The following is a 13,541-nucleotide window of genomic DNA, read 5'->3' as shown; positions in this document are numbered from 1 at the left end:
TTGCCATCATACATGCCTTAATAAATTTTCTGTCACCAACTATATTCTTTTTTGCCACACTTGGGCTTTCAAATCATAGCAATTTTTAATAATGAAAATTATGTTTTAAAGAATAGAAATTTCCAACAGTGGTATTCAGACTTTGGAAACCCACAGAGTAGTTCTACTTTACTCATTTCTAGAAAAAGAAAAAAAAAAATTCTACCCATCCTCATCTTGCCCACTTGAAGTATAAAGATGAAGTTTTTATTATCCTAAAATTGCCTCCAGCTTCTGGACAAAAAAAGTGATACTATAAGACCATATTACTCTACCTTTCTATCTGCAATTTCGTATAAAATCATGATGCAACAAAAGGAACCAAACAACAAATTCATAAATTACGGTCAGGCGAACCTTCTAACATTGAGGCTTGCCATTTATTTCAACTAAGATGCCACCACTAATTTAAGCCCCTGTTGTCTCTACATAAATGTTTTAGTCTCTATGATTATATTTTATTTCTTTGTCACATTAGTACAGATATGGTCAATACCTCCAGAACCACTCTATTATTATCAATATATTACATCTTATAATTATCCATCAATAAAAATCAATTCGAAAACGAAACAGAATATTATTAATTTAATTATTTCTATTCTCCTTGATAGGAAATAGTAACTAGCCTTTCAATATATTATATAGAGAAGAGAGAGAAACATTTGAAACGCTTCCTAAACTTATAGGTCATCCTTGCACGGGGGCTATGCTAATCTCTGTATCGTTCCAATTTTAGTATACGTACTGCCAAAGTGAGCACAAGACAGCATCATTTGGAAAACAGTTTAATTTCTGATATCAACTGATTGATTTCTTCTTCCCTCCATCTTCCTTCTTTTCTTCACTATTTTTTTTTAGAATTAGAAACTTTTAGGTATGAATGTATTTTTCCCCTTCACTCTTTAAAAAAAGAAAAAATCCCACTGTGTCAACTGTGTTGGGTACAGGAAGGCAGTGGGAAATTAATCCTTTAATAATACGACAGAAAAGCAGTCACTTTGGCGCCCAAAAGCAATTAGTGGAAGTAGCCAGAACTAGGAGAGCAGCTTTCTTGGTCTCAATGATAAGGCAGTATAGGAAGGCCAATGTCAATTACCAGAATAGTTATGAAAGAAATTATTAAAAATACATAGACAGGAGCAAGTATCAAGGAAAGCTTGCCGGACTGAGCTGTGTTCAATGTGAGAACTTTCTAGGTAAGTGTTAAAGAGGATACATGGAGGGCTACATGGAAGTGAGGGAAACTAGTGAGGTTTCAGCCCCGATTAGTTAGATTTAGTTGTTTTAATAGATGTGCCTATGGATGAGCCCAGGCCCTCAGATGATCATCTCAGACAGAAGGAAGCCCAGAGAGCTACAAAAAGCACGGCTTTAGTCCCTGGTGCTGGATCGCCTGACAGCAGTTTTGGAGAAAGAAGAGACTAAAATGAAAATATGCTACTTTTAAAACTACAATAAAGACAACTTTAAAGCTATTTTTGTAAATGCCAAGAAGAAAATAGTTTAACAGATGTTTCTGCCTTGTAAGAATTGACACAAGCCAACTCTCAGGAGTCATTTCCTAGAAAGAAGAACTGGCCCAACACAACTGGGAGTTTACTAAATAATCTACTTTTCAAAATATTTTTGAATCCTACAAATGGACAAAGCATAACAACAACAACAACAAAAAAAACCCTACAGCTGTTCTTTACAATATTACTCTATGAATAACTTTATCAATTTAGGAGATAAAGAGTTCTCAGAAACAGTAAATCAGATTGGAGAAGTCACAATGAACGAGGAGACATAGGAGTTCACATAAAAGAAGACTGCACTGAAGTCTTTGAAAAATCCCAAATTATCTCCTATAGAAGCCATACTTATAGGACACACTTGCATCAGCATTTTTTTTTAAGTTTATTTACTTATTTTAATCGAGAGCATGTGCTAGCAGCACACAGCACAGTTGTAGGGCTTGATTCCACAACCGTGAGATCATGACCTGAGCAGAAACCAAGAGTCAAGAGTTGGACACACAACTGAGTAAGCCACCCGGGTGCCCTGCATCAGAATTTTTAATGAAGCTCCCTAGTGGAGAGGCTGGATTGCTGAAGGGATGATCCTGGTGATTAACTCACCAGAGGCTTATACTGGTAATTCCCTTGGAGTCCAAAAACCAGGAGTCCTTAGTAAACTACAGAGTGCAGTCTCTCCACGATGAAGCCCTGCTAACTGACTTTACATAAGACTGATCTATGTACTTCTGATCAAACAGCTCAATGACCATTCATTAATTTACCACAGCAGTCACATTATTTCAGTAGTTAAGTACCTACATTCCTTTCCAAGGCTTCCCTTGTTCCAGATTCAACAAGTCCATGTTTCAGAATGATTAAGAACTCAGACTTGAAGTTCTGACCATTCCAGCTCTGCCGCTGGAATGAATCCCAGCTCTGCCGCTTACTAACAATTTAACAATTGAGCATGTTTCTTAGCCTCTGTGGAACCAAGTTCCTTTATTTGTACAATGGGGCCAATAACAGTTTCCACTCCAGAGTGCTATTATAAAAATTAATTGAACTAATACATATAAAGCACCCAGAACGGTGTCTGACACACAGTAGTAATCAACTATTTTGAGCTGTTAGTTAGCAAGATATTTAAGAACCCATATTTTTTCAGCACAAAGTTGCTTGGTAAGTATGAAATGGAAGATCCAAGGAAGTAGGGTAGTGGTAGTGTTTCATACATTCAGTTTTTAATAAAGCTAAACTAACAAGTGTGTCTTTATCTCCCAAATCTAGAATCTCCCTTAATGGAGCAGTTACTAAAAAATCAAGCAGATCTTCACATTCTCAGTCTCAATTTTCTAGGCTTTCCACTTTTCTCCATCAGAGCCATTCCTTCTTTGGATGAGTTAATAGCACTGATTAAATTTCATTCAAGTGTGATTCCCTCCAGGCTCAGAGATATTATGTATTGATTGAATCAATCAAACTGCCAGAGTTTTAGAAGCGCTATTATATGGTATATCATATCCTGTTAGATGTCTACTTTAGAGACTACAGCAAACCCTGTCCAATCCTGCTCCCTAACACCTCAACCTGCCTGACTTAACCTCGGATAGGCAAATTCTCAACATGCCTGTGTTGTTCTTCTCTACCTGAGGGCTTAAAGTAATTATATTTTAAAGTCTGTTGGAACTATGACATTATATAGGGGAAAGTATATGATTATCTAGGTATGTCCCTATATCCAGTCAGAGTAATCAAACACAAAAACATTTATCTCCCGAACCTCCCAAATCTTCCTTTTGACCACTCTTCTGAGTACCTGTTCTCAAGACATCAACCCATTTTTACAGGGTTCAATCCTCAGGTCAGAAAACATTTTAAATATTGTTTAAAATGCTTTTCCCCAGATATGATGTATCCAATCAGTAAAAAAAAACAAAACAAAAAAACACTCAAAAAAACCCTGAGCGTACATCCCCAGTGTATGTGTTTTTATATATTAATGATATACATGTACTATTATAAATATCATATTTAATTTAAATATAAAGTCATTTAAAAGGATGAGATAACCAAGTATTAATAGAAGCTCTAATATTTTAATTTGACATCCCAATAAATCATTTCATACATACCCCAGGGTAACCATACCCTGATTTAGACAGCATTGTTTCAAGTATATGGTACACACCATCCTGTAACTCCTAAATTTAAAAGCCAAAAAATGTGGAAGATACAACTTTGTAGAAATCATGGTAGGATATATGGGTTACCACTTCATTACTGCCCAAGGGAGTAGAAGTCTGGATTCCCCATTTGGCCTCTGTTGACAGTCAGGGGGAGGATTCCTCATTACTATTGGGTGGGAATAAGAATTCTAGCTCCCACAGGGTGTCCACCAACCTCCCTGGCTGGAACAGATAGAAAGGCCTCATCAACTGTTCCCCATACGGCCTTCACTGTCACCACAGGGCCTTATTATTGCAGTGTGGTGGTATTAGTCCTGACTCTCCACTGGGCCTTCTCTCACACCACCCCCATGGTAAGAGAAAGGCTGTCTCTTTGTTACCACATGGATATGAAAGTCTGTCTCACCAGTCAGCATTCTCTGACACTAACCTTAGTGTGAAAGTGGAAGCACTCCATTACAGCCGGACAAAGGTTGAGATCTAGGCTTCTCAAATAGGCCTTTACTAGCATGAGCGGAGGAGGGCCATGCTTTTTGTTTGTTTCATTTTGTTTTTCCTGTGGTGTTCAAATGTAGTAGATTAGCTATTGTGTAAAATTTTTCTAACTTGTAGGCTGCCCCTTTCTTGGTCCTCTGACTTGCAAACACAGGTTTTTATTTGGGCAATTTTTGTCTGTGCCTGTTGGCATTTACCAGTTGCCTACATCTTCATTGCTATCTGGATGTATCAGCCAACAAAAAATTCAGGACACTCACCACCATGGTGGTTCTTGGCTCTTCCTTCTTCTCTCCACCATACAAAGACTTCTTATATTGTTTGATATATAACACCCAGGGTTTCTAGTTATTTTTAGTGGGAAGGTGAAAAAGCCAATATTTCCAGGAGTGGAAGTAAGATTGGTTTTCTCTGAGATATTTAACCTTCCTGTGTCTCAATTTGCTCATCAACACAATGGTAATAATTCTATCAACTTGCAGAGTTGTTAAAATAATTAAGATCTTTTTTTTTTTTTTTAAGTTAGCCTGGCATATCATATACTCTCTAAGGACAACTGTGTAAAAGATGTTTCTAAGAGTTCTGGTTATGTGAATGAATCATTATAATATTATTTCTGTGACACACTGTGTTCACCACTCTGAACTGCATGTTATATACTCTCTAAAAGAGCCATCTGTAGGCAAGGTGTCTAAGAGAGCCAGTTCCCCAAATGAATTAGTATAGTGTTGAAAAAAGAAGTTATCCTGCAGCCTAGCACATTCTAGTTACAAAACATTTTAAAAAAGAAAAAGAGAGCTGTTATTATTATTATTACACCAGTAATGACATCAGTGATTTCAATTTTGATATCAGTAATTATTGATCCAACTGGCTAAAGCAGTTACTGGATATAAAATAATCCTAGACTAGTAGGTACTTTGACAACTTCCATGAAACAAAGCCATTCTCACAAACTGTTAAGTGATATACTGCGTAATACACAGAATCCCTTCCAACCTCACAAAACCAGAGGCCTACTGTTTAGTCTAAAATAATTTACACACATAACTGATAAGAAAAAAAGATCTTAGGTCACTATGTTTTGCAATGATTTTGACATTGGTCAGCTGAAACCAACTGAATGGTATTCCAAGAGCAAGAGAATGACAAGGCATAGGTTAGTTTGCCTATTTATGAATGATCAGACTGATCTCCTCACCCTGATTAAATTAAAAAAAAAAAAAAAAAGAGATTTGACTTATTTAGGATAACTGGATTAAGTAAATCTATAGCCGTGATTTCATATACTTAGAGCTTTAAAAGTAATAAAATATTATCATCAATGATAGGATTATAATACTAACCATCATGATCAAGATAATAGCAATCGAAGAGATGTCATTAATACATTTCGGATGTAACTGCTTAGACAACCAAATGAACCATACAACTTGGTGGGTTTTTTTTCCCCCATGAACTTACACACATTTCTTGTATTTACCATATTACTACACGATAGAGCAACCCTTGATGAAGAAATTTAAAGTAAGGTCACCACAGGATACTGGCCAAGGAGAAGGTAGGTGGTTAGTATGGAAGGAATCTTGCCCTGATGACCCATCTGTGCTCCTCCAGTTTGGACAAGAGTAAACACCATTACCACACAAAGTCGTGGGGATCAATGTTGGCAGATACAATTTAAAATCGTCTCTGTACAGCAAAAAATAGAACTGTATTTTCTTATCAGTGTGATTTTGAGATAATGATAATTTAATTTCAGTCTCTTTATTTATTAATTGTCTATAGACTCAGAAAGAACCTCCCTCACACAAAGCCTTTCTCAACAAAGTAGGCAGGCAGAGAGGTTTCTCACAGCTGCTCTCAGCGGTGCTCAGATCGCTCAAGTGAATTACTGGAAACAATGGATACTGAGAATAAAAGAAAAATGATTGGAGAGAATAGAAGTTGATAGCATTGAAATAAAAACCTTCCAGTGGGGCAGACCTGTGTGGAACTGCATGTCTTTGCATATTTCCCCAAGGAGAGAAGTAAAGAATGGTTTTGCCTGTGAGATGCATTTTAAAACTGTAAAATAAAAGGATCATGTATCAAACCAAATTGTGTTGGCTTGGAGACATATTATATCTTTGCACGATTTTGCATTCCCTACAATATTTTTCATATTATTCATTTACTTTATTCCTCCCTTATGGATGGATGGATGGATGGATAATTTATTGGTACTGACTCAGTAGCACATAAATCTAAACTCCTGATCACTTAAAACCCCTAATGAATCCCCCGGAAAAATATCTGTAAAATATTTTCCCTCATCATCATTTCTGAAATGGTCTGTAATTTAAAGTGTGCTGCATTATTCCTGGACCATTCATTTGGTGTATCTATTGCACACCCCCCCAGTATTTCCATAAGTTCATTTGTTATTGTCAGAGCACAAATCAACGTCTTAGATTGGCTTAAGCACAAGGAATCCATACCAAGTCTAAGTCGGCACCTCTATTCCCAACAACTGGTCACTAGATAGTATTATTTATGACTCCTGTTGAAATAGCAAAGGTACAGACAACATTGTACAATGAGCTCTATTCATGGGACTAACATAGTATTAGAAAGATGAATGGGGGTTAAAGGTAGATAACTGATAAGGAAACAACTAATTTTTGATAACGATTTTAAATAAAATCCTTGGCTTACAGGAGAACCTAAGTTGTAATCCTAGAAAAAAAAAAGAGCTATACTTAAAAACACCTTTTGAACTAGGTCTGTTTTGCACCCTAACAAAGCAAGACCTTTTTAAAACATGATCTTGTCTGTCACAGCAACCAAAAGAAAAATCTCACCATGTTCCAAAATGAGCTTCACTGTTTGGGGCAAGGTTACTTTTAGTCTCAGTTTCCACGTCTCTGTCACTTTCTGAATTATCCCATCAGGCCCTAGATTTAAAGGCATTATGGCAAATCAGTGGTAAGTATAAAACAGAAGCTAATTTTTGCAATTACAAAAACTCCTTTGGGGGTGCCTGGGTGGCTCAGTCGGTTGAGTGTCTGACTTTGTCTCAGGTCATGATCTTGTGGTCTGTGGGTTTGAGCCCCACATATCAGACTCTGTGCTGACAGTTCAAAGCCTGGAGCTGCTCCAGATTCTGTGTCTCCCTCTCTCTCTTCCCCTTCCCAGCTCATGTGCTGTCTCTCTCTCTCTCTCTCAAAAATAAACATTAAAAAAAGGTTTTTTTAATTAAAAATAAAACAAAAAACTCCTTTGTTAGTAGATATTATTTGACTCAGGAATATAACCACGAATCGTTTTGCTTTTCTAGAGCACATTCCATTTCAAGGAATTTAAGAAATAGTCCCTTTGGGTGCTCCTGTGTGGCTCATTCAGTGAAGCATCCAACTCTGAATTCCAGCTTAGATCATGATCTCATGGCTTTGTGGGTCTGAGCCTTGTATCAGGCTCTGCACTGAGCATGGAGCTTGCTTGGGATTCTCTCTCTCCATCTCTGCCTCTCCTCTGCTCACATGCTCTCTCTCACTGTTTCTCAAAATAAATAAGATAAAACTTAAAAAAAAAAAAAAATGAGTCTCCTTTGAAATAAGATCCATGATGGTAAATAGTTGGGACCATTCCAATAAGAGAAAGTAATGCTGCCTAAGATTTTTGCTGACTAAGAAAAAGTGTTCTACCTCATTTCTTGTTATGCAACAACTGTATGACTTCTTCTTTGTGATTTGAAATGATAATGTCACTCTGGGATCCCAGGACACTTTAAGAATAAGGGACTCTGCATCTGAGATCAGCTGTGTGGTTTTTAAAAGTGCACCTTTCGGGGCGCCTGGGTGGCGCAGTTGGTTAAGCGTCCGACTTCAGCCAGGTCACGATCTCGTGGTCCATGGGTTCGAGCCCCGCGTCGGGCTCTGGGCTGATGGCTCAGAGCCTGGAGCCTGTTTCCGATTCTGTGTCTCCCTCTCTCTCTGCCCCTCCCCCATTCATGCTCTGTCTCTCTCTGTCCCAAAAATAAATAAAAAAACGTTGAAAAAAATTTTTTTAAAGTGCACCTTTCAAGGAGACACTGTAGTCCATGCCAATTTCTTCTCAACAGATGCCACCAAATCCATCTATTTCTGCTTTGATACCTGTCTCTCTGAGCACCACCTCTGTTTAGGCATTTCACAGCATTTGTATCCAGTAAGATTCAAAGTTCTTTTCTCATTCTGATTTGTTTTGCTGCATGATTAAGAAGAGTCAACATGTAAGGAGACATATGTTGTGACAGGCACTATGCTAAATGCTTTGAATATGTGAGCTCACTTAATCCTTTGAGGTCAAAACTATTATTATTTTCATATTACAAGTGAGGAGTCTGAGGCATAAAGAGCTAAATATCTTAGTAAGAGTCACTCAGGGGACGCCTGGGTGGCTCAGTGGGTTAAACACCTGACCCCTGATTTCAGCTCAGGTCACAGTCTCATGGTTGTGAGATCCAGCCCTGTGTCAGGCTCCATGCTGAGCCTGGAACCTGTTTAGGATTCTCTCTTTCTTTCTCTCTGCACCCCCCCTTATGGTCTCTCCCTCTCTCTTCCTCTCTGTCTCTCTCCCTCCCTCTCCCTCCCCCCCCCCCCAAATAAATAAATAAAAGCCACTAAGCTAGGGAGCAATGTAGGCAAATTTGAACTCAGGCAGTCTGTATTCAGAATCCACTCTTAAGCATTACTCTTTTGCCTTGCTATTAGGGTGGCCAGAGAATATATGACACATCCAGTTAACATTTAGTATCAGATAAACAATCAGGCTTTTTAGTATAAATATATCCAATATATTGCCTGAGGCATCTTTATACTTAAAAATTATTTTTTTTTGGGGGGGGGGCGCCTGGGTGACTCAGTCGGTTAAGCATCCGACTTCGGCTCAGGTCATGATCTCACACACCTTGAGTTAGAGCCCCGCATCGGGCTCTGTGCTGACAGCTTGGAGCCTGGAGCCTGCTTCAGATTCTGTGTCTCCCTCTCTCTGACCCTCCCCCATTCATGCTCTGTCTCTCTCTGTCTCAAAAATAAGTAAACATTAAAAAAAAACTTTTTAAATTATTTTTAACCTAATATTCAATTGTAACTGGTGTATTCTGTATTTTTATTTGATGAATCTGGCAGCCCAGCAGGGGACTGCCATTTAGACTGACTTTTCTTCTCCTACATAGTCTCTAAGACCTTCAGCAGTGGCTTGGCAATTGCCAAGACTTTTTCCTAATTCATCACCATAGGGTTCCTTAGCTGCTTGCTAAATGACAAAGCTTTAGAGCAAGTTCTCAAAATTATAAGATCAGGGCTTGAAAACCTTTTTCTGAAAAGGGCAAGATAATAAATGTTTAGGTGTTCTGAGTTGTACAGTCTCTGTCTCAACTAGTCAACTCTGCCAATATAGCAGGGAAGCCACAGACAATACATAAACCAACAAGTGTGGCTATGTTCAAATAAAATTTATTTACAATGATAGGCAGCAGGTCCTATTTGCCTCATGAACACTAGTTTACTGTTCCCTGCCAGAGACAGACACTCCTGTAAGATTTGGTGAGCTGAGTTCCCCATCTGAAAGCAATCAACCCAACCAAAAGACACCACAAGAACATAAGCTCTGTCTGCAAGTTATCTTCTATTTAGTGCAAGAAATCTTCAGTGGAGAAATTGCCTCTCAGTATCTTCCAAAATGCGGCCAGCCCTTATCTCATATGATAGTCACATCATCTTAGGAAAGAGGTCTCATCAAATACAATCTGAATGAAAGGCAGGTCCTGGGTCTTGCAGCAACTCTTGTATGTGTCCCTGAGAAGGAGTTATCTATAATTACCCCCTATTTTCATTTCCATACTACTCAGAGAAGCCTGTTTCCTTGCATCTTCTACTTCCTCTCTTCTTCCCTTCAATTTACTTAATAGTATGAAGCTGAGCTCTTTGCCCACTGTTTTAGTCCTTCTGTTTCTACTGCATTTAAATCCTTAAACGCCAATTCCTGACCTTCTGTGGCCCCAAAATCTCATAGTTCGGCCAAATCCAGAGGCTTCCCTCTGTTTCATTCCCTGTTTCATCATTCTGCTATGTTTACAGCTTTGAATTGCTTGCCTCTCAAATCACTGTCCTTCCTTGGAATCTGAGAATGAGCTCTCTGTTCTCATCTTACATCTGTGACCACTTTCTCAGTGTCTACAGTAAAGTGTCTGCATTCATGGCCAGAGAATTCTCTCTGTTCTTCTAGGTGGCATCTCTTTCCTTTCTGCTAGAATTTATGCTGGCCCTGTGATTTACCTGACCAATGGAATGAAGCAGAAGTGGAACTGTTTCAATTCCAGATCAAATTCTCCAGAAACCTGGCAATTTCTGCTTCTACTCTCTGAGAGCCTATAGTTACCAGGATGGTTGCCTAATTCCATGGGTAAAGCAAACTCAATATATCCTGTCTGGGACTGAAACAGGACTCCCTTGTCCACAAGTTTATATGTTGAAGCCCAATCCCCAGTACCTCAGAATGTGACTGCATTGGGGGACAGGGCCTTTAAAGAGGGGATTAAGTTAAAATGAGGCTGTTAGGGTGGGCCCCAATCCAATTTGACAGGTATTTTTATAAGAAGAAAATTTGAAGTACAAAGAGACATCAAAGGTGTGCACACCGAGGTTGATGACACAGTGAGAAAAAAGCCATCTACAAGCCATGGAGAAAGCCCTCAGAAGAATCCAAACCTGCTGACACCTGTACCTTGGACTTCTAGCCTGCATAACTGTGAGACACTAAGTTTTTGTTGTTTGAGCCACCCAATCTATTGTATTTTGTTTTGGCAGCCCTAGCCAAGACAGATGTATCCCAAACCTTGCTAACCAACGCTATACAGCACAACTTACTTTGCAATCTGCTTCTCCTCCAGTAGTCCCTATGCCAGTAGTAATTCATTGGAAGCCAGCCTACTTAGCTAGTGTTTGTTCTCCATTTGAACTTTAGCCACTATAATATTCTTCTAACATACACAAATATAAATTCACGTGGATTAAGAATCCAAACGGAAAAAGTTAAAATTTCACGCTTTTAGAAGAATTGTAAGACAATGTGTTTTATCACCTCAGAATAGGGAAGAATTTCTAAAATAAGTCACAAATAACATAAGCCATAATGAAAATCATAAGCGAAATTAACTACATCAAAATAAAATATTTTCGTTTAAGAAAATTGACCATAAACAAAGTGAAAAAAGTCACATACGTGAGGAAAATATCAGTAACACGTGTAATTAATAAAAAACAATATTTGGATGATATTAAAAACTCAATTTGAGTAAGCACCAAGAAAATTAAAAATCCAATTGAAAAAGGAGCACAACAAACAAACGTTAAGTTCGCAATAGTGGAAATTTAAATGTATAATAAAATAAAACTCATCTCACTAGTAATCTAAGAACTACAAAATTAAAAATCATGTGGTATTCCCTTTCAACTAATTCAATTCACACCTAAACAAAAATAGAGACAAATACAAGCACTGGTGAGGGTGTAGCTCAACTGGAACACACACATATTGTTAAAGGGAGAACCAACTGTCAATAATACAACAAATCTGAAAAGATGCATATGGTTCCAGGACCCAGGAACCACACTCTTAGTTTAGAATGGATTTTCAGTTATTAATTCTACACTCTAATGGCCTCGGGAGCTTTTTGTTTGTTTTATCTTTAATACTAGTACCTGATCAGTGGCCCAGCACAAATGAGTAAGAATCTCTAAGGGTGAGGCTCAGATGAGGACGAGGGGGATTGCAATCTCCAACCATTGCTAAAACCACTGTCCTCCCAAAATTGTCACACAGGTGCATAGGAGACACCTCTAGGAATACTCACTGCAATATTATCTGTCATAACTCACAATTAGAAACAAAACCAATGTTCTTCCTCAGGAAAATGGATTAATAATTTGTGGCATAGTCACCCAGTGGAATAATACAGAACAGTTAAAATTAACAAGCTAGTGTTGTATAATTCAATATGAACAACCCCTAAACCATGGCTTTAAGTAAAAATGTATTCAGAGTTATATGTATACTACAAATTTAAATATAGTTATAAATACTAGAAATTTAATATTTAAATTAAAATTAATAGATCTAAATACCAAAAATGTAAACATATTATAGTTAGTACTTTTTTTTTTATAACTACCTAACATATAGAAACTTTGGGGGAGTGGAAACCATCAAAGTTGTACACCAGAATAGTGAGCAAATCTGAAGAAGAGCCAAGGGGACAGCCTTGGAGAGGCATATAAAAGAAACTTTTAGTTCTACTGTATCTTTAAAATGTTATGTAAGCCCAGCTATACGGATGCAAATGTGGCAAATGTTCAGAGTTGATTAAACTGGGGAGTGATGCTGTAGGTGTATATTTGAAATATTTCAAAAAACACAAGAGGAAGGGAGGGAAGTTGGAAGGAGACACTTAGAGAAGGCTCATCTTTGGAAATTAGGCCAAAGATAAAGGGTATTTCTACTACAAAAGTTGCATGGAAAGTCAGTTAAACTTTTAAAAATTCACATTTAACCTTGAACTCATCATCAGTGGATAACCACCGTAAGGTTTTGAATATTTGGCTGGACAATGGACCTTTTATTGATCTTTCCACCCTATACCACTAAAAGCCCTAAAAACGGTGACTATGTCAAGTATGAACTACCTAGTCTTATTGACCAGACAGACAGAGAGACAGAGAGACAGACAAAGAGAGAGAGAGAGAGAGAGAGAGACTCTGAGTTTGAAATGATACTTTGCAACTAAAATACATATTAAAATCAAAATGTTTTCTTCAAAGATTCTTTGGCCTAAGCCTTCTACCTATAGATCACATTTTGGTATAAAAGTTATATTGTTCTTTGACATCATTGTGAACTTCTCCATTAATGTTCCTTGATTATTGTTGTTATTTTGCTTCCCGTGGTCTTTATGTTTCATTTGTCTCCCCACCAGAAATTTTTTTTTTTAATTTTTTTTTTTTTCAACGTTTATTTATTTTTGGGACAGAGAGAGACAGAGCGTGAACGGGGGAGGGGCAGAGAGAGAGGGAGACACAGAATCGGAAACAGGCTCCAGGCTCCGAGCCATCAGCCCAGAGCCTGACTCGGGGCTCGAACTCAAGGACCGCGAGATCGTGACCTGGCTGAAGTCGGACGCTTAACCGACTGCGCCACCCAGGCGCCCCCCCACCAGAAATTTTGACTCCTGATTGAAACCTAGCTTTCTCCTTCAGGCAGAGTTAGTTGGTACCTCTTCAGCTTAGTGATTAGCAAGATT

The 13,541-nt window shown here is 38.1% G+C and overlaps 1 long non-coding RNA gene and 1 other non-coding gene across 3 annotated transcripts in view; both read right to left on the bottom strand.

The window, feature by feature from the left end:
* The window catches only part of LOC147583276 (uncharacterized), a 417,756-nt gene that overhangs the window by 211,308 nt on the left and 192,907 nt on the right, over window positions 1-13,541 (bottom strand). The gene's annotated exons all lie outside the window — the stretch shown is intronic.
* On the bottom strand, window positions 699-802 carry LOC112867151 (U6 spliceosomal RNA). The gene has a single exon (XR_003224192.1). It is a non-coding gene; the product is annotated as a U6 spliceosomal RNA (small nuclear RNA).

This window comes from Puma concolor, chromosome A2 (genome assembly GCF_028749965.1).
Source record: "Puma concolor isolate L17-30 chromosome A2, mPumCon1.1.hap2, whole genome shotgun sequence".
Classification (NCBI taxonomy): Eukaryota; Metazoa; Chordata; class Mammalia; order Carnivora; family Felidae; genus Puma; species Puma concolor.
The sequence above is the reverse complement of the archived record's forward strand: the minus strand, read 5'-3'. Positions and strand labels throughout refer to the sequence as shown.